At 38.4% G+C, this 25,552-nt stretch overlaps 1 protein-coding gene and 1 long non-coding RNA gene across 3 annotated transcripts in view; one reads left to right on the top strand and one right to left on the bottom strand.

The window, feature by feature from the left end:
- Positions 1-25,552, top strand: part of nr6a1a (nuclear receptor subfamily 6, group A, member 1a) — a 126,756-nt gene that overhangs the window by 26,599 nt on the left and 74,605 nt on the right. The gene's annotated exons all lie outside the window — the stretch shown is intronic.
- On the bottom strand, positions 8,781-23,500 carry LOC148366397 (uncharacterized). Its single transcript, XR_015850436.1, has 2 exons — positions 23,251-23,500; positions 8,781-9,748 (listed from the first exon to the last, which is right to left on the bottom strand). It is a non-coding gene; the product is annotated as an uncharacterized LOC148366397 (long non-coding RNA).

The following is a 25,552-nucleotide window of genomic DNA, read 5'->3' as shown; positions in this document are numbered from 1 at the left end:
AGTCTAGTGGTTAGGTTACAGCCGTCTCACCGCCGTAACCCGGGTTTGATATCTGTAACATGGAATGTTATGCAATTGTGGTAAGCAACATTTTTTGACTAATCGATCATAGATTATATATTGATCTACTATGTGTATATATCTCATCTCATCTCATCTCATTAGCCGTACCGCTTATCCTCATTAGGGTCGCGGGGGGGCTGGAGCCCATCCCAGCCATCTCCGGGCAGTGGGCAGGGGACATCCTGAACTGGTTGCCAGCCAATCGCAGGGCACACAGGGACAGACAACTCATTCGCTCATTCACACCTAGGGACAATTTGGACCGGCCAATTCACCTGAAATGCATGTTTTTGGAACGTGGGAGGAAACCGGAGTGCCCGGAGGAAACCCACGCAAGCACGGGAGAACATACAAACTCCGCACAGGAAGTCTGGAGCTGGATTTGAACCCATGACAGGTTTTCCATGACATGAACTGTGCCGCACAAGCGCTAACCACTGCGCCGCCGTGCTGCCCTGTGTGTATATATGTATATATATATATATATATATATATATTGTGATTAAAATGTGCAATGGTTTTACATGAATAAACACTGTAGCCCTTACTTATTTCTAACTCCATGCGCATTAAAGTCCAGTGCATCTTATATATGAAAACTATAGACCCTTTAATTTGTAAACATTGTGACTGGAGGCAAAAGCTAGGGCAAGACGATATGTCAGCAAGTGTACACAATAGAAGTTGAGCTTTGTATCATCAAATGGCTTTGACATTAGTTTAATAACCTAGGTCACGTGTGAAGTCACAGCTGAAGTTTTAGACAAAACAATACTGGTCAGAAGACTGGATAAGAACATGTCAAAGTGTCCTTGGGTAAGACACTGAACCCCTAATCCCCCCAATGAGCAGGTTAGCGCCTCACATGGCTGCACAGCCGCTATTGGGAAATGTGAAGCACAATGTAAAGCGCTTTGGGAAGTCTTGACTTGAAAAGCGCTATATAAATGCAGATCATTTTATTTCATTTCATTTCATTTCAAAGCCGTGGTTGCTGCTAGTCATGTCATGTTGCCTGTTTGTGGGCCAGATTAATGAGTCAGTGATCGTAAATTGAAGTTTTATAGGAGCTCAGCGGACACTCCTGATCGAGGAAAAAGAAGAGCTATATGACAAAACACATTTTTCTGTGGGTACGCTTTTAAATCCGGTGCGTCATATAGTGTGGAAAATACTGTAATTATCAGTTCTGGATGAAAAGATGCCTCTAATGTACCCGATTCAGGAAGGGACTCGGAACAAAGCAGCTCGGGGTGAGGTGATGGTCCAATGTTAAGGTCCAGGTTCAGGCGAAGTTCACCCAGGACTCCCATTGCTGCCATTGCAGCGCCAGGTGGCGTGTTGGGAGGGTCAGAGGTTGAACACAGTTCAAAAAACACTGACCTCGATATGACTCGCTGGCCCGATTGTCTGCCGTTCTCCTCCAGCCTTTCTCATCACTCCCTCTATAAACATGTGAGAGGAGAATCCAAGGGCCCGGGGTGAAAAAGTGGAAGGAAGTCAGAGGAGAACTATTAAACCTGCACGGCGAGTGAATAAGCAGCATTGTTGTGTACAGCAGGAGGAGTGGTGGATTTATGAGGCCAAACCTGATAGGGTTGTAAACTTGACGAGTCGGGCTTGTGGCCGTGGTGACTTTCTTGGCCGCTATTGGCCCTATTGGAGCCTTAGGACGCCTCAGTGCATGCATCGGGTAAGGGTGATGCTCAGGTCAAGGGGGGCTGAGGAAAGCCTTGTAAATGTTCCAACTGGGGTGGGAATTCAGAGACCCCCATTCAGTGACCAGAAACCTAGGTCAGGGGCCAAATAGTTGCGTTAGCAACAGCTGTTTTCAGCACGATGTAGTGGATTCAGTTCCAATCGTTTAATCCAGCGGTTCTCGCTCTTTTTTCTTGACGTTTTCCCTCGTGAAATATTTTTACCACTACAAAGAACTTTTGGTTGGGTATATCATACCTGTCCATTTGTACATTTTCCCCATATTGTGTATGTTTTTTGATCATTTCAAGTTGTGTACACCATTTAAAGATTGTTTTTTGTACGGAGGAAAAAAATAAAATGAATAGTAAAACTGATTTAGTCCTGCCGATTTCGTCATGAAATTCAGATCATCTCTGTCACTCGTAGCAGAATACAATGTCAACGTAGATTGCTAATATTGTTGTGGTATTAATCCAGAGTCTTCAAATTAAAAAGTGCATTTGTGCAAGATGGCTTTCCATTGATGAAAGAGATTTAGTAAATTCTGTTCTGCTTATCTCATCACATCTCATTAGCCGTACCGCTTATCCTCATTAGGGTCGCGGGGGGGGCTGGAGCCCATCCCAGCCATCTCCGGGCAGTGGGCAGGGGACACCCTGACAACTCATTCGCTCATTCACACCTAGGGACAATTTGGACTGGCCAATTCACCTGAAATGCATGTTTTTTGAAAGTGGGAGGAAACCGGAGTGCCCGAAGGAAACCCACGCAAGCACGGGGAGAACATACAAACTCCGCACAGGAAGTCTGGAGCTGGATTTGAACCCACGACAGGTTCCCATTACATGAACTGTGCCGCACAAGCGCTAACCACTGCGCCGCCGTGCTGCCCCTGTTCTGCTTAATCTGTATTTATTTTGTATACACACAATTCCCCCCCCCGTCCCTAAAAACCTCAAAGTTCGACGATAGGATATGATTGAACGAATACAACTGACCACATTCGCTCAGCATTTGATCCAACAAGAATCCAACCCTGATCTTGGCGGCGAGAGCTCCAAATTCTAGATAGTTATAGATGCATTAAATTTTATCTCACGGTCCCACATTGTCCAACGTTGTAATAGAGCATTATGGGAAAAAGTTTAGCCAAAACAACATTAAGCAATGTGGTGTTGTGAATACATTTAGTCTGATGATGACATAAAATCTAATGCATTTTTCGATGTTCTGTGCAGTCCTTTGAAACATCTTGTGATTAAGGGATATACAAATAAATGTGACTTGACTTGACTTCTGCCTTCCTTAAACTAATGCTGAAGATGAGAGTTTTTAGTCATTTGATGAAAGTACATACTTAATAGAGTGTAGGAAGACAATTGGAACTGATTCTCTGATACTGTATCTTCGTTGTAAATTAAACTAAATTGTGACAGTTTCTGTCACAAAGTAAAACAATCTGTGGAACAGATGAAGTCTGCAAAATCCTGCACTTTTACCTATGCTAAACAACCGCGATTTATCGCAAGAGGGGAAAAAACCCCCCAAAGAAAATACCAAAAGAATTGTTTGTGTTATTTGGTGGATAAAATTAACTTGTTTACGTAAAATATCTTTACTTTTATTCTGCATAGTTTGTCTTGCTCTGAGTCAATTGTTGCACGTTGTGTTTGTAAGGTTTATTATTATTTAATAAGCAGAATTGCAATAATTAATAAAGAGAGGAATTGGCTGAGGTTGACAGGTATCTTATACTAAACTTTGGAGCTTCATTTGTAAGGCGGTTTCAATTCTTTGGAAATTGATGGATAAGACAAACTTTTTTTCCCGTTAAATGAAAAATGAATATAATCATTACATTTTTAGTTTATGCTTGTAACAAATCATCGCACAAAATAGGGAAATAATACTGAAAATAAGCCATCAGCCATATCATATTATTTTGTTTATTTTTAGTACGTTTTTTCTTACTTTTGTGAAATATAATTCCAACATATAATGAAGTATTATTTTCGGAAATTAGTAAAAATTATTTCAAAAACATCACGTGTTTTTTTTCTCTCACAAAAAAAACTAAAATAGAATAAGAAAATAACTAAAGTAAGCAAAATTGTCTGAGTATTTTAGAAAGATTTTAATAATAATAATAATAATAATAATAAACGGAATTAGCCACCCACCATTACAGAAAGTTTTGCTTATCTTAGTACTTTTTTCTTATTTTTATAAATCCACCATGAAATAAAGTATATTTTGTACATTGGTCGAAATAATTTTCAAAATAGATTCTATCCTTTTTTAGAATGTATTTTAAATAAAAAGAAACTAAAATAAAACAAAGAAAATAATTTAAATAAACAAAATTGTTTGAGTATTTTTAATTAAAAAAATATAATGATATGCTATATGAGACCCTTTGGCTTATTTTCAATAATCTCTTTCTCATATTTGTAAAATGTAATTCCAGCACAAATTAAAATGCCGGTGTTCTTTTTTTTCAAATCAAATCAAATAAAATGTAATTGGAAAGCACTTTTCAGGCAATAAATTGCCATTCAAAATGCTGTATAAAAACATTCAGTGTATAATAAGACAATAACCTCCCCTCCTTTATCACCGCCTAACAACCCGAAAGATGTAACATAGAGGCACACAATGGTTCAAATACATCCATCCGTCCATCCATTATCTGCACTGCTTATCCTCTTTAGGGCTGCGGGGGTGCTGGAGCCCATCCCTGCTATCTTTTGGCAGTGGCCAGGGGACACTGAACTGGTTGCCAGCCAGGCGCAGGGCACACAGGGACAGACAATTCACTCGCTCATTCACACCTAGGGACAATTTAGAACTGACATGCATGTTTTTGGAATATGGGATGAAACCGTAGTGCCCGGAGAAAACCCACGCAAGCACGGGGAGAACATGCAAACTCCACACAGGAGATTCGATGACCTCAGAATTGTGCCGCACACACGCTAACCACTGCGCCGCCGTGCTGCCCTGGAATTATTCTTATTCCAAAAATAAATAAAATAATGAAGAAAATAATTCGAATGAGCAAATTTGCCCGATTTTTTTGGTAACATTTTAATTCTGAAAAAATACATAAAAATCCGTCAGACATTTTGCCATGTTAAGCATCAACTAATTTTTGCAAAATATGATTGCAACAAAAAATGATTTTTCTTTTTTAGTTCGTAAAAAAAAAAAAAAAAAAAAAAAATTATATATATTTGATACTCAGTACATCTCAAGGTTTTTTTTAACTAAAGAAAAGTAAAATAAAATGATTAAGATACCTTAATTAAGCACATTTTGTGGTTATTTTTAAATCATTTTAATAAAAAAAATACATTGAATTAGATATCTGCTATATCAGGCTTTTTGGCTTATTTTTTAGTATTGTCTTTCTTATTTTTGTAATATATAATTCCTGCATAAAATTAGGTTCTATTTTTTGTATACTTGTAAAAACACTTCCTAAACTATCAGATATTGTATCTATTTCAATGTTTGTATTTATTTTACAAAAACAAACTGAAATTAAATGAAGAAAACAATTTAAATGAGGAGTACTTTTTTATTCCTGTCGATAAAATAAATACATACAATTAAATGTGTAATGAGGGATGCTTTGTATGGATTCTACTGCAAAATTTTTAACATTTAATGATTCCTCAAATCCAAATAAGATCTTGCTTTCTAATCACGCTCCATTAAATGATTGTTTACTGGAAAATGAGTGCAGCTCCAGCTGCTCGCAAGAAATAAGGACTCCCGCTGCACGAAATATTCTCGTCCAGCAGAGGGCGCTAGATACCCTTTGTCTTTTCATGTTAGTTACACACCCACGTGTCACCTGGACCCGATGAACTCTTCATCCATATGGAAGCACTTGGCCGCAAACCAGCTCATGTTTTTTCTTTGTCTTCGCATATTTGGAGCGACTTTATATGTTTGATTCCTAAGTCATTCAAGTGCACCAGGTTTACATTTTTCTTAAGAGCATATTTGTTTTACACAGATCTCTGATTTTGCCGACCTGTATGATCTTTTTTTTTTCCTGAACTAAAAATTGCATGTCAGCTTGGGTTTTAGTATTTAAAGATTTTTTTTTTAATCCATTTCGTTTTCAAACTGTTATTGGTCACACCCCTGTTCGTATTTTCCTGTCTGTGTAAAGTGAAAAAGTTGCTCAAACACAATTTTTGCTATTACCCCGTATACTTTATTATGATTCAGTTACTCTTAATCTTATTCGTTTGCTTCCATGGGGCCCCCTTTTTTCCTCTCAGTGCAGCATGCAAAGTACAAAGTGTTTCCAGGTCAGAGATAAGTTGGAACTCGGTCGTGACTTATATTTAAATTTATGAGGATAACGCTGGAAGCTCAAACAAGAGGACTTTTGTGTGGTCCTGTTAGATCCAGCGGGCGCCATGTCCTAACACACAGCGTTACTGTTGTATGAATTTCCTGTGTTTCTTTGAATTTGTATTCCAATAAATAACACTGAGCATCCTCTAAACCCCCAATAAAGTATTTTTGTTTACTGGTAAAAATGACTGAAGCAACAATGAATAAATGATTAAAACGGTCTACACAATGACTGTATATTATAGTCTATAATCTCATCTCATTTGCTGCACCGCTTATCCTCAGTAGGGTCGCGGGGGTGCTGGAGCCCATCCCAGCAATCATCGGGCAGTGGGCAGGGGACACCCTGAACTGGTTGCCAGCCAATCGCAGGGCACACAGGGACAGACAACTCATTCGCTCATTCACACCTAGGGACAATTTGGACCGGCCAATTCACCTGAAATGCATGTTTTTGGAATGTGGGAGGAAACTGGAGTACCCGGAGGAAACCCACGCAAGCACGGGGAGAACATACAAACTCCGCACAGGAAGTCTGGAGCTGGATTTGAACCCACAACAGGTTCCCATGACATGAACTGTGCCGCACAAGCGCTAACCACTGCGCCGCCGTGCTGCCACACACATATATATATATATATATATATATATATATAAATTTATTATTATCATTTTTTAATATTAATATTTGTCTTTTATTATCCGTCTATTTAATGCAATATTTCTGTGTTGAAAGTGAAATAACGAAAAATTATGTAAACCGACAACAATGTTAAAAAGCACTCAGAATTTGCTAGTGTTATGTATGTTTGTTGGTTACTATAATACCCCCCCTTCTAGAACACACACCTCCTGCAATAATGATCTATTCCTTTATGAAGCAATTAGTCGATTATTACTCCCATATGTCTATATGTCCTCCTGGCACTTATGGAGTCTGGAGTTTTTTTATAGGTTCAGCAGTTTCTTATCACCAACATTCCTTTTTTCCCTTTTTCTCATTATAGTGCACGTTTGCTTTTTGTGTTTTTTGACAGACTTTTCAAACTTATCAAATTTGAATGCATACCCAGTGTTTCCCATAGAATTTTGTGATACCCATGGTGTGTGGATAGTTTAAAGGGGTCTTGGCATGTTCTTGGGAGAACATTTTGTACATTTTAAATTCAACTGACTGACGGACGGATATGTTGCAATTATTCATATAGTAAGAAATCGAAAAGTTATTTAGATTAACTTTAAATATGTATAACGATTCCAAAATATCATTATATATTCAATAATATCGGTTTATGAGACTCTGGTGGGACCAATTAAACCCTAGTGGCCTGCCAGGATCTTCCTATGGTATGGGAAAGGCTGTATAACTGTCAACTTGTACGTTTTCCCCATATTTTACAGCGTTTTTGATGATTCCAAATTGTGCAGGTTGTGTAACTTTTTTTGGATCAAAAATGATCTGATTTAATTACTTTTTGTTACATTTTGGCTCTCATCCTACGTCATAGAAGGTTGCTAATTGTTGTTGTGGTACACTTGCAAATGTTATCACCAATCAAGGATTTATTTTTTGCGCTTATTGTTCACACAAATTATTAGTTTGTACATGATCAGGCATATGCTCAAGGTCCGGTCTAGGGGCCAGTTACGGCCCGTGATCTAATATTCGCTGGCTCGCAGTCATAAAATTAATAATATGTGGCCTGCCAGTAATGTTGACCACAGCATGAAATATTTTTTTTTTCATACATATGGATAAGTTGAGCTCAGTTAACCACTAAAAGATCATGCCAGTTCCAAATATAATTTCCTAGAAAATCACAATGACTCATGACTGGTGATCTATTATCAGAACTATTCCATGGGCTTTTCAAGTGTACTGAGGGGGCTACCTAGGCCCACGAGCCCCACATTGGTGTCTTCTGATCTACAGTGTACCTGATTTTATTGTTGAGCTAATTTCTTCAAAACTCTTAAAAAATTGCGTTCGTAGTTTGGTGAACAACTTCCGAATGGTGCAGACTAACTAACCGTTCAATTTTTGCCAATTTTGATGAATTTGAGAGTGTAGATAAAACTTAAAACCTTTTTTAAGCTGAGAGCTACTTTATGTTGCTAATTAGCGCAAAGAGCACCCAGTTTGTTATGTATTTCTAAAATAACAACTTATCATGTTATTACTATGTTGTTACTCTTTTATTACCAGGCTTATTATTGGAACTAGGGTTAAATAGAGTCCATCATTAAAGAAATAATTTTACTCGAAAATCACAATGACTCAGCTACTGTCAGAACAGGTCCTCGGGGACCTCAGCTGTTATTAGGAGACACCTTCCTGCCCGTGACACAACATTGGAGACTCCCGACTTAAAATCTTTGATAGATTTAAATACTTCCTAAAAACAATTTATCTTTGTGTGAAAATTTCTCATCGAAACAAATATAACTCAATTGATTCAAATACAAAGTTAGACAAAATGATATAAAACAATAATAACTTTTGCCGCAATCTAAAGTATCCAATGTTTAAAGTAAGTAAAAAAAAAAAAATTATACATCTGTGTACACTGCAGCTACCATGCGCTCAGTTATTAATGCTGTTGAGCAAATGATCTTCCCACGAGCAAAGAATGCAAAATGAATCATGTATTCATTATACATTTTATAATTTATTGCATAATCTTGTTCTGTTAAACATCCCCCATTCAAATTAAAGAATTCTCACAGCAGACAACACTTAACGTTCCTAATTACCTTTAAAAGCAAGCAGTCATCATCTCACTTCAGTATTCAAATTTGTGCACTTAAGAGTATATTCCCGTTTCCTCTGTGAATTTTTTACCGCAGTTTGCATTCATTGATCAGTGAGTTATTCCAATACAAACCCACCGACAGCAATGAATGTTTATTGCAGCATTTACAACCGCAGCAGAATTGTTTTGTCTTTCCCAAATAAATTCTTCTTCAGCAGCACGCCGCTACGTATCCATCATAGGCGAAACCTGGAACTTAAGCTACGGCGTCCCTCAGGGTACAGTCAACGGTCGATGGTTTTGGCTAAGTTCAAACTCACCGACAGCGTTGAATGTTCACCGCGGACACATTTTGGGCCTCCTCGTTGCCGTTTTATTGATGTCAGATGTGAAACTGTCCTCATGGATGGAACACAAATGGGAAATCAAAGAAACGCTACTGTGTTCATTTCCATAGGTTCCGAACTTGTAGTTATCGTAGTATCAATTTGTAGCTCAAAAACCTTTTGAGCTTCCAGATTTAAATATGATTGTAAATTCACCACAAGATGAGTGATCTCTGTTATTCCGACTCAGCTTTTATCAACCGTTTAAAAATGGAAGCCCTTAAAGTTAAGTGCTGTTTAGTTTTTGCTTGCTTGTTTCTTTTGGCCTGAGTGGGTACATCTCATGCCAAAATGTGTTACCACCCATGCTCGTGTTGAGGTCGAAATGACGTTGACAGCAAACCAAAAGGAATGAGGAAGAAGATGATGCAGAGGCTCTGTTTTCCCTGAAATAGCTCTATAGAAAAGGGCGGTGAAGCTCGATCCTCATCGTGTTATCTTCACCTTCTTCGGGATTCGCTCTCCTTCCGCCTAAAGCCAAAGGGGGGGACAAAAGAAGAGGGAAATGTCTGAAATAGCACGAATAAAAGGGCATAACATGATGTCAGTCTGGCTTGAGGAAACAGTGGAATTAATGCCTCTAAGTGTGATCAGAGAATATGGCTGTACCCCACAGCTTAGTGCGCTGCAGTGTTGTGCTAGTTAGAGATTACTGTTCCCTTTACCCTGCGCTGAACCTCAGTTTCTGGTCTGGAAGGCGTGCGCCTTCCTGTGTTCGCTTCTTTGAGGTTGTAAGAAAAATCGTGCAGCCATGTATTATTAATGCTCTCGATGTCTGTCTATCTGTGCCTCGGCTACAATGCATTTCCTCCTTCTTGGTTTGCTCGGTTCCTTTAACACAGATGAAGAAATCTAGAACGAAGAACTTTGTTTGTTCCCCGTCCTCTTTTTGTGGTCAATTTTGTCTACTTGGATGTTTGGGGGTATTTTATGCTGTGTGATCAGTTCCATGAAAAGTGAGTAGATTCCATCAGGATTGACACTTCACACTGTGTGTGTGTATCCTTGCTCGCCGCATAAACATAGACTGATTTGAACATTTGGGAGGGATAGCTTGTTTCCAGTAAGAAGCAGGATTTTTTTGTTAAGATAAGTGCGCTATTATTTAGACTTCAGAAATGTTGGCAACAGTATGTACCGGTCTATAAAACATAAAATGGTCCATTGCTACTTCATGGTTCACTTATTGTATATTCACTCTGTTACAAATTTGTTGGGAGTATTCATAACTCATATTTACATAATGTACTGTACAGTTACACTCACATTCACTGTACATGATAGGGCTGGGCCTTTCATCAAATTATTGTGATTATATTATCGTTTTAAAAAGCAATCATTTGAAAATTAGCTAAATTGTGAAATCAAGAGTCAGAATTTAAAAGTGAGATAACAAACAATAGTAATAATTGAATGTTAGTCCAAGCCTTTGACTACATTTTTTTCATGGTCTACGATTAACTTTTTTTAAACTGGTTTTAGATTCGTTTTTCTTGTCCAAGCTTTTTGCACAGGACATATTATTTAATCAAATTAAATGTTAAGAAACATGTGAGTTAGATATGATTTACGGTTTAAAATCGATTCCAATTATCCATACTTTATTTTGTTTAATTGCTCTTCCCCTTAAATCACAATTCAGCAATCAAATAAGCATCATTACATCATTGTACTGTCACCACAATCACACAGTCAAAAAACAAAATATTAAATAAACCTTTTCCTGAAATAAATCACTAGCCCTGGTTGAGTACTAGCTGAAACTCCAAGTATTACAAACATAAGTAATGACCCCTATTAGGATAAAACATTAAACTAACTTTCTGGGTTTTACACAGAATGATTAATGGTCAGTTGCTATTTTTATTGTTTTATCTTAAAGTTAAATGGTATCCAGGCAATTCCTTGCACCATATGTTCACCATTCAGAGACACATAATTTTGGCTTCAATGCTTGGCATTTGCTCTTGTTGGTTTTGTGCCACGGATACACTTGAATACCCCAGTATCAGATCCTTTTTGTCTCACTAATACCTGCTTTCCTTTTATGTGACTGAAATTGTAGGTTCATTTTCTCCGCGGTAATTGCTAGGCACAGCAACACTCCCTTGTCAGTTTTAATACTGACACTGGTGCCATCCCTTGGAACATTATAGAACTGTCCGTCAAAGTTGCAAAAACTGAAGCGTTTAAAAATAGCCCGGCAAGCATGAGAGCTTGACAGGGTTTGAGTGAAGAGTGCAACAATGTGACTGAACTAGTGCGATCTCTGATTCGTCAGCACATTCCGAGGTTCGTACAATGTGAAGCACACGGTGCTTTTATTCTTGTTGCAGGACTGTCTACAGAAGGAAATGAAGGCTTGATTTTGTCAGTTGTATGAAGAAGTATATCCAAACAGATTGTCGCTGTCTTTCTGAAACTCACTGTTAAGATTGATTTCATGGTGTGTGAGTGTGTGTGTGAATGGGTAAGTGTGAAGAACATTGTAAAGCGCTTTGGGAGGTCTTCATTGACTTGAAAAGCGCTATATAAATGCAGACCATTACCATTTAGCATAAGAAAATTTTTTTTTATACGTGCCGTTGCTTTCATTGGGATGGAAATCATGTTATTTTTTTTTCTGGGGAAAAAAAATGGAGATATGTTTTTCAAATAACAGCTCCGATATGGATGTTACTCAATACCCATGAATGATATAGAATCAAAAGCTGTGTACTGATACATTGTAATTCCATTTAGGGAACTCATTGGACGTCAATTTGATTCCCAGGCTAACAAGGTTAAATGTACATTCACAAAAACAAAATTACACTAAATTGATATTGAGGTAACTTTGCTCAGTATTGAAAAGTCACTCATAGGGACATTGTGTATTATTTAGCGCCTCCTAGCGGTAAGAAACACCTTGATCAAAAAATTATTGATTGGAATAATGAGCAAAAATAAACGAACTATTTTATAAAGGCGCAATTCTTAAAATACAGGTAAGTCGAGAATTTATTTTTATTTTTATTTTTTTTAAATAACATGAACTGACATGTTTAGCCGCCATGTTGTTGCTAATTGTAGTCCCGAGAAAAATGTGAAAATAAGAAAAATAGTACGGGTTTGGTTACACTGGTTACTTTGCGTCTCAGTAGTTTGTACTCTTACTTGTGCTTTGTAGCACTGTTTTTTTGAAAGCTTCCAGTTTTTGAGTTGTAATCCGACAAACGAATCTCCAGCATATAAAAAGCTAAGCAGCATGAGTAAAATTGTAATATTATTTAAGGCAAAGAATTTTCAACGCTGAACTTCATGTGGGGATGAAATTAACCAGAAACTGATTTTTCAACGTTGCCTGAAAGAGAAATAAAACTGAAAAAATAACTACATTATATGACCAGAAACCACTGCGTCTTCCACGTCAAACGCGAGGAGAGATTAGCGTAACTGGCCCAGGTTGGAGTTTGTGTAAGACCTAGCTTTTTGTTTTTTAATTCTACTATTTCACAACCGAGAATAAAACACATTGTGTGTGATTGGCTGTTCCTCTACGATATGCGAAGAAAGTCCAATATTCCTTATTACTACTACTTTTATTATTATCAGGTTTGGGTAGGGTTACTTTAACTGGATTACCTTCAATTACTTTTGGATTACTCCAATACCAAATATGCTAATAAAAGACAAAAGAAACTAAATATGAATAAAATGACTAAATTTTGTGCAGACCTAGGGAGTAACGGAATACATGGAACGGCAAAAATGATGTTGGCAAGCTGTTTGGATTTATTTTCATTTTGTTTCTGTCGCATTTTATGTTAGTTTTGTTGGAGATCAAAGAGATCAAAGCCAGGAAAGAAAGCTTACCACGTGTTGTGAGTCATCACTTTATTCATATTTAGTTTCTTTTGTCTTTTATTAGCATATTTGGTATTGGAGTAATCCAAAAGTAATTGAAAGTAATCCAGTTAAAGTAACCCTACCCAACCCTGATTATTATAAATGTGGAGCCTGGAGTTGACTACCCACTACATATAGTCGTTGTTGTTGTCGTAATCTATTTAGCTATTTCGGTTTTTGGTTTACGGCCGAGCGTTTCTCATTTTTGTTTTTCATTTTTATGAATAAGTTACAACATTTTGTCGTAGCCGAGCAGTACGCGAAACACAACCGGCATACTGCAGCTAAGATGTCTGAAGTGGCTCGGTGCTTACAGCAAACGCACATCGCAAAGAGACATTTGGAAATGGAAATGCACATCCAGATACAATCTCAATCCCCAGCACTTTTCGCGGCCAACTCAATCAAGTTCAACAAATATGCTTTAATTACTGCACCATTCCTAAGAGGCTTGAAGTCAGATAAAACGTTTCATGTCTATCTTGAAGAAATACGTATGAGGTCACTGGAGCAGCGTACAGCTTTATCCCGTATCGCGGTCACACCGCTAAATTGCAAAGTGGATTGGTGCAGTAAGGACTTTAACAGTGCAGATATGAAATTTTAAAAGTCGGGCTGGGCTTAATTTTCAACTCTACAGTACTCTCTAGATTATTTTGGGGTTTTATATGGTGTTATTTGGGAGTATATGGTATTTAATTGTATTTAATGGTATTTATTCCCTATTTTGCGAAATTGACGTTGAAAAAATATTTATAGGATACTGTGTGAGGTTTGACCACCAGATGTCGCCGAATTGTGTACCCTTAGCAGCGAGATGGCGAAAAATCAAATAAAATCTTGAGGTTCACCTAGAGGAAGCTGACATGGCTGTCAGCCGACTTGCAGCTATTTCTACTTGCAAAAGGCAGAAAAGTGAAAACAACTAGTGCAGTTTAATCACTGAGTGTCCGTAGTATTCCCCCTTGTGCTTCTTAGCACTCATTATGAGTATACCAGTAAAACAGCAATTTAATGTACAACATTAATATGATTTAGCAATTACTCCAAATATTATACTTTGGATGTTTGTATTGATTTTCTTTTGAAAATGTCACGCACCCTGTGGAGTACCTTTACGTACCACTAGGGCAGGGGTCACACACTTTTTTGACTCACTGAGCAATGAAAGGAAAACGCTTTTTTTGTTTTTTTTTAAAGCCATACCATATATTTTAAGACAACATTAAACAGAATGAAATGAAATGAAATGATCTGCATTTATATAGCGCTTTTCAAGTCAATGACTTCCCAAAGCGCTTTACAATGTGCTCCACATTTCCCAATAGCGGCCCTGCAGCCATGTAAGGCGCTAACCTGCTTATTGGGGGTTTTAGGGGTTCAGTGTCTTACCCAAGGACACTTCGACATGTAACACGGGCGAGACGGGATTCGAACTGGGATCCCTTGATCCAAAGACGAACGCTCTACCACCTGAGCTACTGCCGCCCCAAATCACCAAACCCGCTCTCCAGACAAAAGCTATTTCTTCAGATCTTTTTATATAATTGTGTGACGTTTGATCGTTGAGGCTCATTTTGAGCGTCATTTTTGTCGTCTATAATGGTTTCTAAACAAGGTGCGAGCAGAGTTCTTATGTTAAAAAAAGGTCACAAAATACTGCAAACGAGAAGGATACAGCTGTATTTAGGGGAGTCCCCCTTACAGGTCAATCAAATTGCTCTGCGTGTTTGGCTGGCATTTTCAGGTGTTTACTGTTTGTTCTGTGGGTTTTTAATCATTAAATCTCTCAACAGTTAACATAGATTGTTTATGAGCTTCAATGTAAAAGATTCCTTGGAGACGTACAGTCAAACAGTCTGTTTTTGTAACACCGTGTGTGTAAATTGTAGTTGAAACTTTGCCCTATATATTTTGAACGGAATATATGGCTTACTGCGCAGCTTCGGCTTTGCATAAACCAAAATTGGAAAGTCTCATAGAAGATTACTATGTTCCTTATTCTATATCTGAGTCAGATGTACCCATGAAAAGAGTCATATCTGTCTTGCGAGCTCTACTTTCCAGACCCCTGCATTAGGGGTACAAGTGCTATCGTTTGAACTTCGAGGCCATTAAAAATACAGAAACTCCCAACAATGAGAGAAAAAAAAAACTAGAAATCCTGAGGGAAAGACCATGTTGTTGTCGTTTTAAAACTTACTGGATCATTTTGCTATGCTTCATTGTAAAGTAATTAACTGTTGAGATTAAATAACGGAAGATAATGGCTCACTTATGGTCTAGTATCAGAGGCTAACCCGGCGAGGCTCCAGCGGAGGAACTCCTCGGGGACGCTTGCCAAGGCTTTCGAGAATCACTCAGCATCCACGTGCCAGGGATCATCCTGCCAAGGCTGGAGGCATTCATGAGCAACCTTGACGATAGCCAAGCCAGCTTCTTTCTACGCTGCCAGCTCGCTTCTCAGCGCTAACCCGTGACACTTTCCTCCAAGACGTCAACTGCCGTCTTTCAGACTTACCTTTCCCTGCTGGTCTTTTTCTCACCTCGTCCTTCTAACCGTCAATATTCTTGCCTTGTCCTTTGCTTTCTGTTTACAGTTTTTTTTCCTTTTTTGGTCAATATCTTTCACGTCTCTTTGCCGTGCACCCTTTTGAACCCAGCACTTGATCGTGTCATCCCGGCTCTCGTTGACTTATCCACTTGTGCAGCACGCTTGAGAGAACCGCATTGCGTGTCACACTACTCACTCCTCTCCAAAGCTTTGTCGGCTCATTTCATGAATGCTGAGGCTGATGAATATGTATCGCATTCTTTTTTTTTTTTTCGCTGTAGTTTGGTGAGTTCCTAACGAAGTCAGATGAAAGCCCCTTTCATGGGTGTCGACGGATTTCAACTGTGGCATCTCTCCGGAGTCCAGTTTTTTTTCATGTTCTGCAGACTCAGACCTGCAGATTGGCCGCACCCTGCAGTATTATGTGGCAATATATCTAAAAGAGCACTCTGTCTACCCTAGCCTACGTTATGTACCCTTCAGAATATTTATTTATTTTGAAGTTGGTTGGAGACAGAAGGACAAACCAGACTGTTTGATTAGGACTTTTTTTCTGCCCACAACAAGTCTGTTCTACTTTACAGTCTCGATAGAGCCTCTGGCTTATTTTATTCGTCCAAATATTAACACAAAATATGTCTCATGCGTGAATAACTTAAGTTATGTCATCATTTATACAAAACACTGAAATTAATTGTAAAATAATAAAAATTAGATGAGGGTATATTAAATGCAGGGTTGGGTAGGGTTACTTTAACTGGATTACTTTCAATTACTTTTGGATTACTCTAATACCAAATATGCCAATAAAAGACAAAAGAAACTAAATATGAATAAAATTACAATATTTTGTGCAGGCTTGGGGAGTAACGGAATACATGGAACAGCAAAAATGATGATGGCAAGCTGTTTGGATTTATTTTCATTTTGTTTCTGTCGCATTTTGTTAGTTTTGCCGGAGATCAAAGAGATCAAAGCCAGGAGAGAAAGCTTACCACGTGTTGTGAGTCATAATTGTATTCATATTTAGTTTATTTTGTTTTTTATTAGCATATTTGGTATTGGAGTAATCCAAAAGTAATTGAAAGTAATCCAGTTAAAGTAACCCTACCCAACCCTGACTAAATGAGCAAAGTTGTATGACAACTGCATGTATTGAGTTGAGGTTGTAATTACTATTTATATTAAAATGAAGACATTCTCAGTCTTGTTAGAAAAATATAGTTAAATATATATAAAAAATACACCTAAAATAACCAACTTTTTCTGTCATTCGGGTATAATTTTGTTTTGTTGTGTACAAAGATTAGTTTAGTCTTTTTGGTTTCTTTACCTCACTTTTTAAACTTCAAGTGTAGTTTTCCCCAATTCACTGACTAAAAATAAAACAGTTTCAAGTACGCCGTTGTTCTGGTGCAATGAACCACACAGTTAGCATTTTTGGTAGAATAAATAATCACACCCTACTGAGACTAAACCATCTCCCATTTCGTCTCGGTGCTGTGTTATTCCCATACATATTTTAAAAAGCGAAGTGCACACGGCCGTTAAATGTTTCCGCATCACACCAGTACTGCTTCTGTGTCCTTAATCCTTTGGACTTTCTGTTATGCTGACCTGATCAGTTTTCTTTAAGTCAGTTAATATTTCCTTTTTGTTGCGTAGCTTTTCAATGAAGCGGCTAACATAGTTCCACTGGATGAAATGAGTACCGCAGTGCTGAAAGTCAGCCAGGTTGAATTAAACCGCTGATCCTCCGCATAGAACTTTGATGACTGTTGAGGCCAGTGCTTTTCCGAGTTTCTCTGAGACTTAACCCTCCTCCCTGGTACCTTCCTCCTCACTCGCAGAAGAAAATCTCTGCTGAATTCATGTCTTCTTTCAGATTTCTAAGAGGCGTTAAACCTTTCTGGATTAAAGGAGGTAATCTGACAGGCAGAAGATTGTATTAGCTAGAGTGTTGGCAGAGCTTTTAATTTCTCCTTCTTTTTTATTTCCCCCTGTGCAGCTCGTCTCTCCTGCTGACCTGCTAGATGGTATTATTTTGTCTTTCTTTTGAATTACAGGGAAAAAACCCCATCCGCATCTTCAGTATTCACGCTCCTCACGCTCCCTCTCTCTCTCTATCCCCCACTTTCGCTATCTCCCCTCTTACGCTTTTCCCCTACCTCTCGCTCTTCTCGCAGTGACAGCATACTTATGTGAACCCATGATTTATCATTTGCTAATCCGTGCTGATTATGGAGCTTTCCGCACAGTCCTTATCTGTTGCTGAGGCCGCTTTTCACTCCATAGCTGCCAATTATCTTTCAGGCTTCCTGCAAACAGACTTGTCTCTGTCAGCCAGCTGCAGAACTGCCACCAAACCGCTTACATTTTATAGAACGAATGCATGCGAGGCTCTCCCACAACTAGCTCGCTGGATGGTTTAAGTTAAGGCGTTTTTGAGGCGAGTGCTTGTCGAGATCATTGATGGATTGTTCCAGTTCTGCGTCCTTTGTTTCGATAATCTGTGCTATCATCTCGAGTAGGGATTTAAGGAATTTTAACGGAGGATTTTTTCGCGCACAAACCGATAATGTCTTTTGGGCCGTTTACAAGAGCTGTTTATGTTTTTATCCTACCCTGCCACTTTCTTTTAGTGTCATGAATTCGTGTGTGATATTTGCACTTGGTATCTCTCTGTTGTACTCCGTTGTCCAACTGGTTATTTTTTTAAAAGCACTTAAACAACGTTTTTTGTTTGGTTTATACTAATTTAATAAAAAATAGGCTTAACACCAACAGCCAGTAATAAGCCAATCAGATATTTTTATATTGTTCCTTTTTAGCAAGTCGATGTAAAATAAAGGTTTAAATAATAATAATAACACTAATAACATGAGTAATCCCCCCCCCCCCCCCAAAAAAAAAAAAAAAAAAAAAATATATATATATATATATATATATATATTATACAGGGTCTCATCAACAGTCATCAAAGTTCTATGCGGTTTAATTCAACCTGGCTGACTTTCAGAAAATGCAAACTCACTTTGAGTTCAATAAGACAATATAGTGTTTTTTCTATTTCATTTTTGGTTTTGGAGTAAGAATAGCGGATAATGAGTTTATGCTTGTGCAAAAAAAGAAAAAAGAAAAATCTGAAAACGTACTGGAAATGTGAAAATAAAGCTAAATTACAAAGAGTTTCACAAAGTTGCCTTTTCCAGAATGTTTTCAGAACACTTTTTTACCTGTTCGAACTTAAGCCCGGCATCCACCTTTAATACTTCAAAATAAAATCTGAAATGGAAAAAAACGTTTGTTGGCTATTTAGTAGTTCAAAAGTGTGTATAATGATTTTGGGACACCCTATGTATATGTATCTATACACTACCGTTCGAAAGTTTTTTCTTATTAATCAAATTATTATTTGCAAAATAATTATAAAGTATAGGTGACATTGAGAAGGTTAAAAAAATTAATATATGTATATATATATATATCATGTATGAATGATAATTATATCTTGTAACTATATCTTTTGTACATTTTTGGGGTTTTGGTTTTCAGTTTAAGTTTCGGTTTAAAATGTTCATTCTAGTTCATTTCAATTCTTGAAACCCTATACGGCATCATTATAAGATTGTAGTGACATCAAGCGTAATGCTAATTCGCCCTTTTTAATCAGAAAACAAAGTTTAATGCTCAAACCAAACTCGGGCATTTATCTCTTGGCTTCTAATCAACATGACAGAGAATGACTCTTACTTCAGATTTGTTAACATCACGTTGAACATTTTGCTTGCGTGACCAATCTGTGTCCGGCTATGCCTCATTGTGACTCACGCCACACTTCTTGAAGCCAAGGTTAGTGACAACAAGAGGTTAGGTCGAGTAAAGCTACGCCTGTGGGTAGGGTATGCAGATCACGGCGCGCTCAGCTGATGCGGCGTCCGATCCTCAAAGTAATGGGAAGTGACGTGCACATCACTGCAATGTGGGTCAGAGCGCCAGACGACCGGCCCGCGGCCTGTATCTGCTTTATTAGGCAGGCAATGTCTAATCTGCTGTAGCTCGACCAGACAAAATTCTCTAATCGACCCTGATATTCACTGAACACATATTACCGTCTTCCCTCATGCTCAGAAACTTGCTTCCAGCGCAAATGTGTTTGCAAATTCGTCATGTGAAATATTCACATTTTGAGTTTAAGCTTTGGTTATTGTTCAATTAACCGTATCATTATGCTATGTGCTGATTTGCTCCAAACATGCCTGAATGCACATGCGTTTGTTGACATATATAGAATAGTCAGGTTTACATTGTAATTTAGGATTTTGAAACTATCTAAATAATCCGTCTTTTTGCGTTGTGGAATAATCTGATTGGAAGAGGCGAAGCGTGAACGACGACATTATGGAAATAGACGTTGATACTGTGTTTGACATTTTGAATCAAATACACAATTTTATTCATGTCACTCACCTAAATCAACAAACTACTGTAGTTGTTTTCCTCCTTGCTCCAAAAGTATGCTTTGTTTCTGTGTCTCATGTGTTTAACAAGTTGTGGTTATCCATTGGTTTTCACAAGCATGGATTTGTACAATGTATATTTAGATACTTGTGGCATTTACCCGTAGTAACCGAACATTAAAGGAAATATTCAGCGAGCTAGTCTTAGTTACTAGGTATAATTAATTTCTCTGCTAAATAATTGATAATTCATTTTACAAGTATTCAGTTTATGAGCGGAATAACCCATCCGTCTTGATCAGAGAATATTTCGATTTCTATACCTGCTTACGAAAACCAAATCTTTGTAATATTCTGACCTTAATCTGGGTATTTCCAACCATGTAAATGTACAAATTCAGTGGCATCCTCTTTTTCTGCACTTAAATGGCCTGCTTTGACTTGACTCTTTCATTTTCTTTGAATAATAACAAAGGTCTATATTGAAGTAGAAATCTCTTTTCTTTTTTCCCCCCTTCTTTTTCTGCTACGTGGGCTGGGTTCAGATTTTCAGAAAATGGGTCGGATCGACTTTGAGCTTAATAGGATTCCCATGACATGGTCAGAGGCTAGTGTCTACAGGGGAAGAAAGAGCCATAATGGGAAAGTTTCAAATCCAAAGACTAAGTTGGGAGGAGGGAGCCAAACTTTTGCAAGTGTTTACTTAGCACCTGTACAAGTCTATTGCAGTGAGAGCAAAGTGGTTCATTGGGGGCCTTGAAGTGCTCTGGCATTTTCTGCTCAAACAGGTTTTTTTATGGCTGGGGAAAGACGCCTCAAGGAGTTGAGTCTCCGCGAATCTGCCACAGCCTCATCAAAGGCAGTAATTTCCTGTTCATTTCTGGCTCCCATCCCCCTCCTCAGAGCTCTTGTCTGCTAATCCCACCCCTGCACACAACCCCCACCCTCTACCCAATCCCCACCCTGGGCCCCCCTGCTGCTGTCCTGCCCGCCCGTGCTTCACTTTGCTGCACTCCCGGTCTGAGGACTGCGGTGGGAGGCTATATGCTTTGTGTCCGGGCTGCAGTTCAGTTGAGCACTAACAAATCCTCATTGTCCAGTGCAAGAGGAGATTGTCACCCGTGTGTGTGTGTGAGTTGTGTTTGGGGGTGGAGGGGTTGCATCGCTGTCTGGTTTCTATTCAAATCCAGGTACACACTGGTCGGGCAGGGAACAAAGCGCCAAAGGGGGCTTACGGAGCGTCAAGCATGGGGACCAAAGTCCTTCGAGGACTCAGCTGAGTCCAGCCAGAGCCGAGTTGAAGGGTCACAGGGGCTGCTTACACAACTGCTGCCCTCTATGAACTGAACACACTATATTAGCTCTACAAGTGATGCTGGGAGGTCCTGTCATGAGGAATACCCAGAAAAATATTTTTTGTTTTAACCTATAATAGAAGAAACTGAAATTTGAGTCTGCCGCCGAAAACGCTTCTATGACGTTACGGGTGATGAGGGCTAAGATGTTTATCAGGGTAACGAGACTCTACATGTGCTGGTATTTTCCTTTACTTTCTACCATAGAGGTTAATACATATATGGCACTATCTTATGCACTCCCAATAATAAATTCTTTCCGCATTTGCAGAAGATTTTGCTTATTTTAACTAGATTAATTGTTTAAGGTAGTTCATTGTGACTTTTAGAGAAAACAACTATGTTAAAATTAGTGAAATGTTCTTTTTCTTGCTCGTTTAAAGAATATTTTCTACCCAAATTACATAAAAATACTTCAAAGCTATCGACCTTGTGCTAGATAATTTCGCTTAGTTTGAAACAACCTCATATTTGACGCGAAAAACAAGCAAAATAGTTTAAAAACTGTCATATAACAATAAAAAAAGACCATAATTGTCTGCCATTTGGGTACGATTTTAATTTTTGCTGTGTATGAAGACAGTTTTTTTGCCATGAATAATTGATGGATTTAAGCCATTGTGTATTTGCCGCCGTACATCTGGGGATGTTTTTGTTGTTGTCGTTATTCTCTTACCCACTTCACGTTTTGCAGTGGATTAAGAGCTTTGGGACAAGAGCGGACCAGGACAAAAAAAAAAGGACACATAGGAAAAGCCATCGCTTCCTGTCACGAAACGCATTCCAATGCCTCCCCATATGAGTTGATGGGGAAAACAGAGGAAAAAGGAAACACAGTCTTTGCGAAAAAGAATCAAATATCTGGTCTAAATTTAACTAATGCTAAATTTAGACTTCCTATTTTGAATTTCCTCTTCACGCCTGCACATCTCGACATTTTTGAATGCAAATTGTGACTTGTAAAATGTTGAAAGCTTTGCACCAACAATTCTTATCTCCAACTGGCGTGCAAGGCGAGTTGGAGATTCCTTTTTTAGAAGTACAAAATTAAAGGCGGCTACCCTTGCAGATCACCTATGCCGGGGATCCCCTCCCATGGCGGCAGCAGCTGGCTGCCCTGTCCCTCCGTTTCAGCTTCTAATGGTTGACCTGCCCTGTCTGGACTGCCCCGTTCGCTTTTGTCTTCTGTCTGGCTCAGTTCCTCCCAGTCAAACATAGCTACTGCCTTCTGCAGTCTACATTCCCACAGAGCAAACACTAAATCACACATGTGCACACGCACACAACCACACACTTTTCACACTCTGCACACTTTGTCCAGCACACACAATCTCAGTCTCTTCACAAAGTTCTCCCGCTCACAGATAGTCTGTCGACTTTCGCGCAGAAAAGAAATATACATATCTAATACATTAACATAGTGTGTGTTCTCTGGAAGCTAAACCCTTGGTAAATGAATATCCAGTCAAATTTGGGTCCGACTTATCGTGTAGATTTGTGATCAGGGGATGTTGTTACCATTTGTTAACTGAGAATCGTCAGTGATTAAGGGCTATACAAATAAATGTGTTACAGCAAGTAAAGTCTTCGGTTAATAGACAGTCAAAGTTTACTCAGACACACAAATGATAACTGCATGCAAAAGTGCTAAAAGAAGCACATTATTAGTCAAGATCTTTGAGTGCAAAGAAAAGGTTAAACAGTTCAAATACTTACCAGACCAATAGTTGACCGACAGCCGTCTCGGATGTCTGGAGAGCAGAACTGGGCCAACACTTCCAATTTTCGCGGCAAAATATAGACTGCTCTGTATGGATGAAATGGATTAAAACGCGTCCCGTCTCTTTGTGTACGTCTCAGCCAGACACATGCACAAGCACACGATCCCGACACGCACTCTTTCGGTCCGATGTCTCTGCCGCCAGTGGGACCTCAGCCAGGAGTTTGCAAATACAAGTGGCTCACAAATCTCTCTCTTTCTCTTTTCCTCCCTCTCTCCCTCGCTCCCACCCTTACGCCGTCCCTCTCTCCCTCTCGCGCCTTCTGCACAGCTACATAGATAAACAAGAAACCACATTCCCACATGCATGCAACCCCCCACTCTGCACAAATTCACACACTCGCTGGCGACGCACACTCAGACGCAAACATAAATACACGCACACAAAAGGCGACACGCAAGTTGGGGGAACTGCCCCACATTTTCCTGCGTGCGCTATATGAGGCTTTTGATGGACAGCAGCACATAGTGTCATGTGTGTGGCGAGAGTGTCTGGGATTGGCTGGAGGCCCGTGAGGGATGGGACACACACACCGGCTGCTGTGATTGGTTTGAGCTCACACCATTAAATGGAGAATGCTTCTCCATTGAATCAGAGATAGCATGGGTGGAGTCTTTGTTGTAGTTCTGGGAGAAAAAGCGGGAAAAAACATCCACAGGGATGTTAGAAAGTATGATTTACTCTCAGTGTTGGGAATCCCGGAAACCTCCCCTTCCTGAATGAGGAAAAAAATTGAGGTGCACTGCTTACTTGGACTGAAAACAACTATTTACAGTCACACGCTTGGGAAATGATGTACTGTATCTTCAAATAGCTTTAAATGAAAGTTCGGTAGCAGACCAATACACAATATTCCTTTTAAGTTAGTTTTTATTATACTTTTAAATAATACTGTACTACCGACATCTAACACATATATCCCCTGTGTCCATTGCTTATACCGGTGTTTCTCATTTGATGTAACCCTGCAAATTTATAGCTAAGTGCCCCTGTAAAATTTGTATAAACAATCTTTGACATTCTATACAGCAAATAAATAAAAATAAAAAAATAAAAAATATGTTTTTCAGATTATTTTGCCAATTTACCCATTTTATGATACATCCCGTTTATTTTTCTATCATATTTTTTTTTAATTTTTTACTGTAAATGCATTTATACATATTTTTAATAATCAATTTTTCCTCATATTTCATTTTTATAATTTTAGTAAAAAATATTCTGTTATTAATTTTTTTATACACGTTGTGTATATTTGCTGTAAAATCCAATCCATTTATTATGATTAATAGTGAAACATTTAGAAATTATAAATTTAATTTAATTATAAAATAGTCCAATTTTAAAAAATACATCAGTTTACTCCTCTCAATTAAACGGCATGGCATTATTTTATATTGACGGTGCAGAAAATGAACATCTACTTTATGTTCAGTTGCTACTTTGGTTATAGACTCTAAATCAATGTTCTTCACTGAATACAGGATTGCACAAATCAAGGGATATTTAATGCATAGCTCTGCAACATTTTCTGCGGATAAGGCTCCGAACAGGCAACATCAGATTGGATGTATGGTGGCAGTGCACTACTTATTAGTGTTTGCACTTGAATTTATTTTGTCTCATTTACATAGACTCCTTTTTATGGATAATATCAACACAATTAATTCATTGCAACACTTAGTTCATCCAGCTGTTCTTTAAATAGCCCTAAAAACACAAATAGGATTAATCTCTTACGATTACGTCTGATATAATTGTCCCTACAAGTCAGTTATATACTGTATGTTTTTCACTTAATGATGGCAATGCCAAGTTGGAGCAATGCCAAGTTGTTTCATTCACTGCTGATTAGATCACACTGACCTGGATAATATAGCGCTCCATGCGCAGGAAAACTTTGGCACTGAGACCAACAGGGTCTCTGCCTTAGAAATGGGGATGGGCTCGCACACATCACTCTGTGTAACGTCATAAACTTTGCAGATAATGCAGTTTACACTATTCTGGTTTAGTCCAGTATTATATCTCATAAGGCAGACCACAAGCTTTTAAAAGAGTGATTTTTGTCTGTTTAATGGCATGCACTCCCATTTGCCTTTGTAACTTATATGGATCACTTTATGAAAAAATTGTTAGAGAAAGTGATAGTTGCAGAGATTTGTTTGATAAAGTTTTATTATATAATAGGTAAGCTCGGGAAAATTACCCATCATCGTATTTATCTCCAATAACAC

Source organism: Urocampus carinirostris, chromosome 5 (assembly GCF_059441175.1).
Source record: "Urocampus carinirostris isolate Australia breed hairy pipefish chromosome 5, RoL_Ucar_1.0, whole genome shotgun sequence".
Classification (NCBI taxonomy): domain Eukaryota; kingdom Metazoa; phylum Chordata; class Actinopteri; order Syngnathiformes; family Syngnathidae; genus Urocampus; species Urocampus carinirostris.
This window is presented reverse-complemented; position numbering and strand designations above follow the sequence as displayed.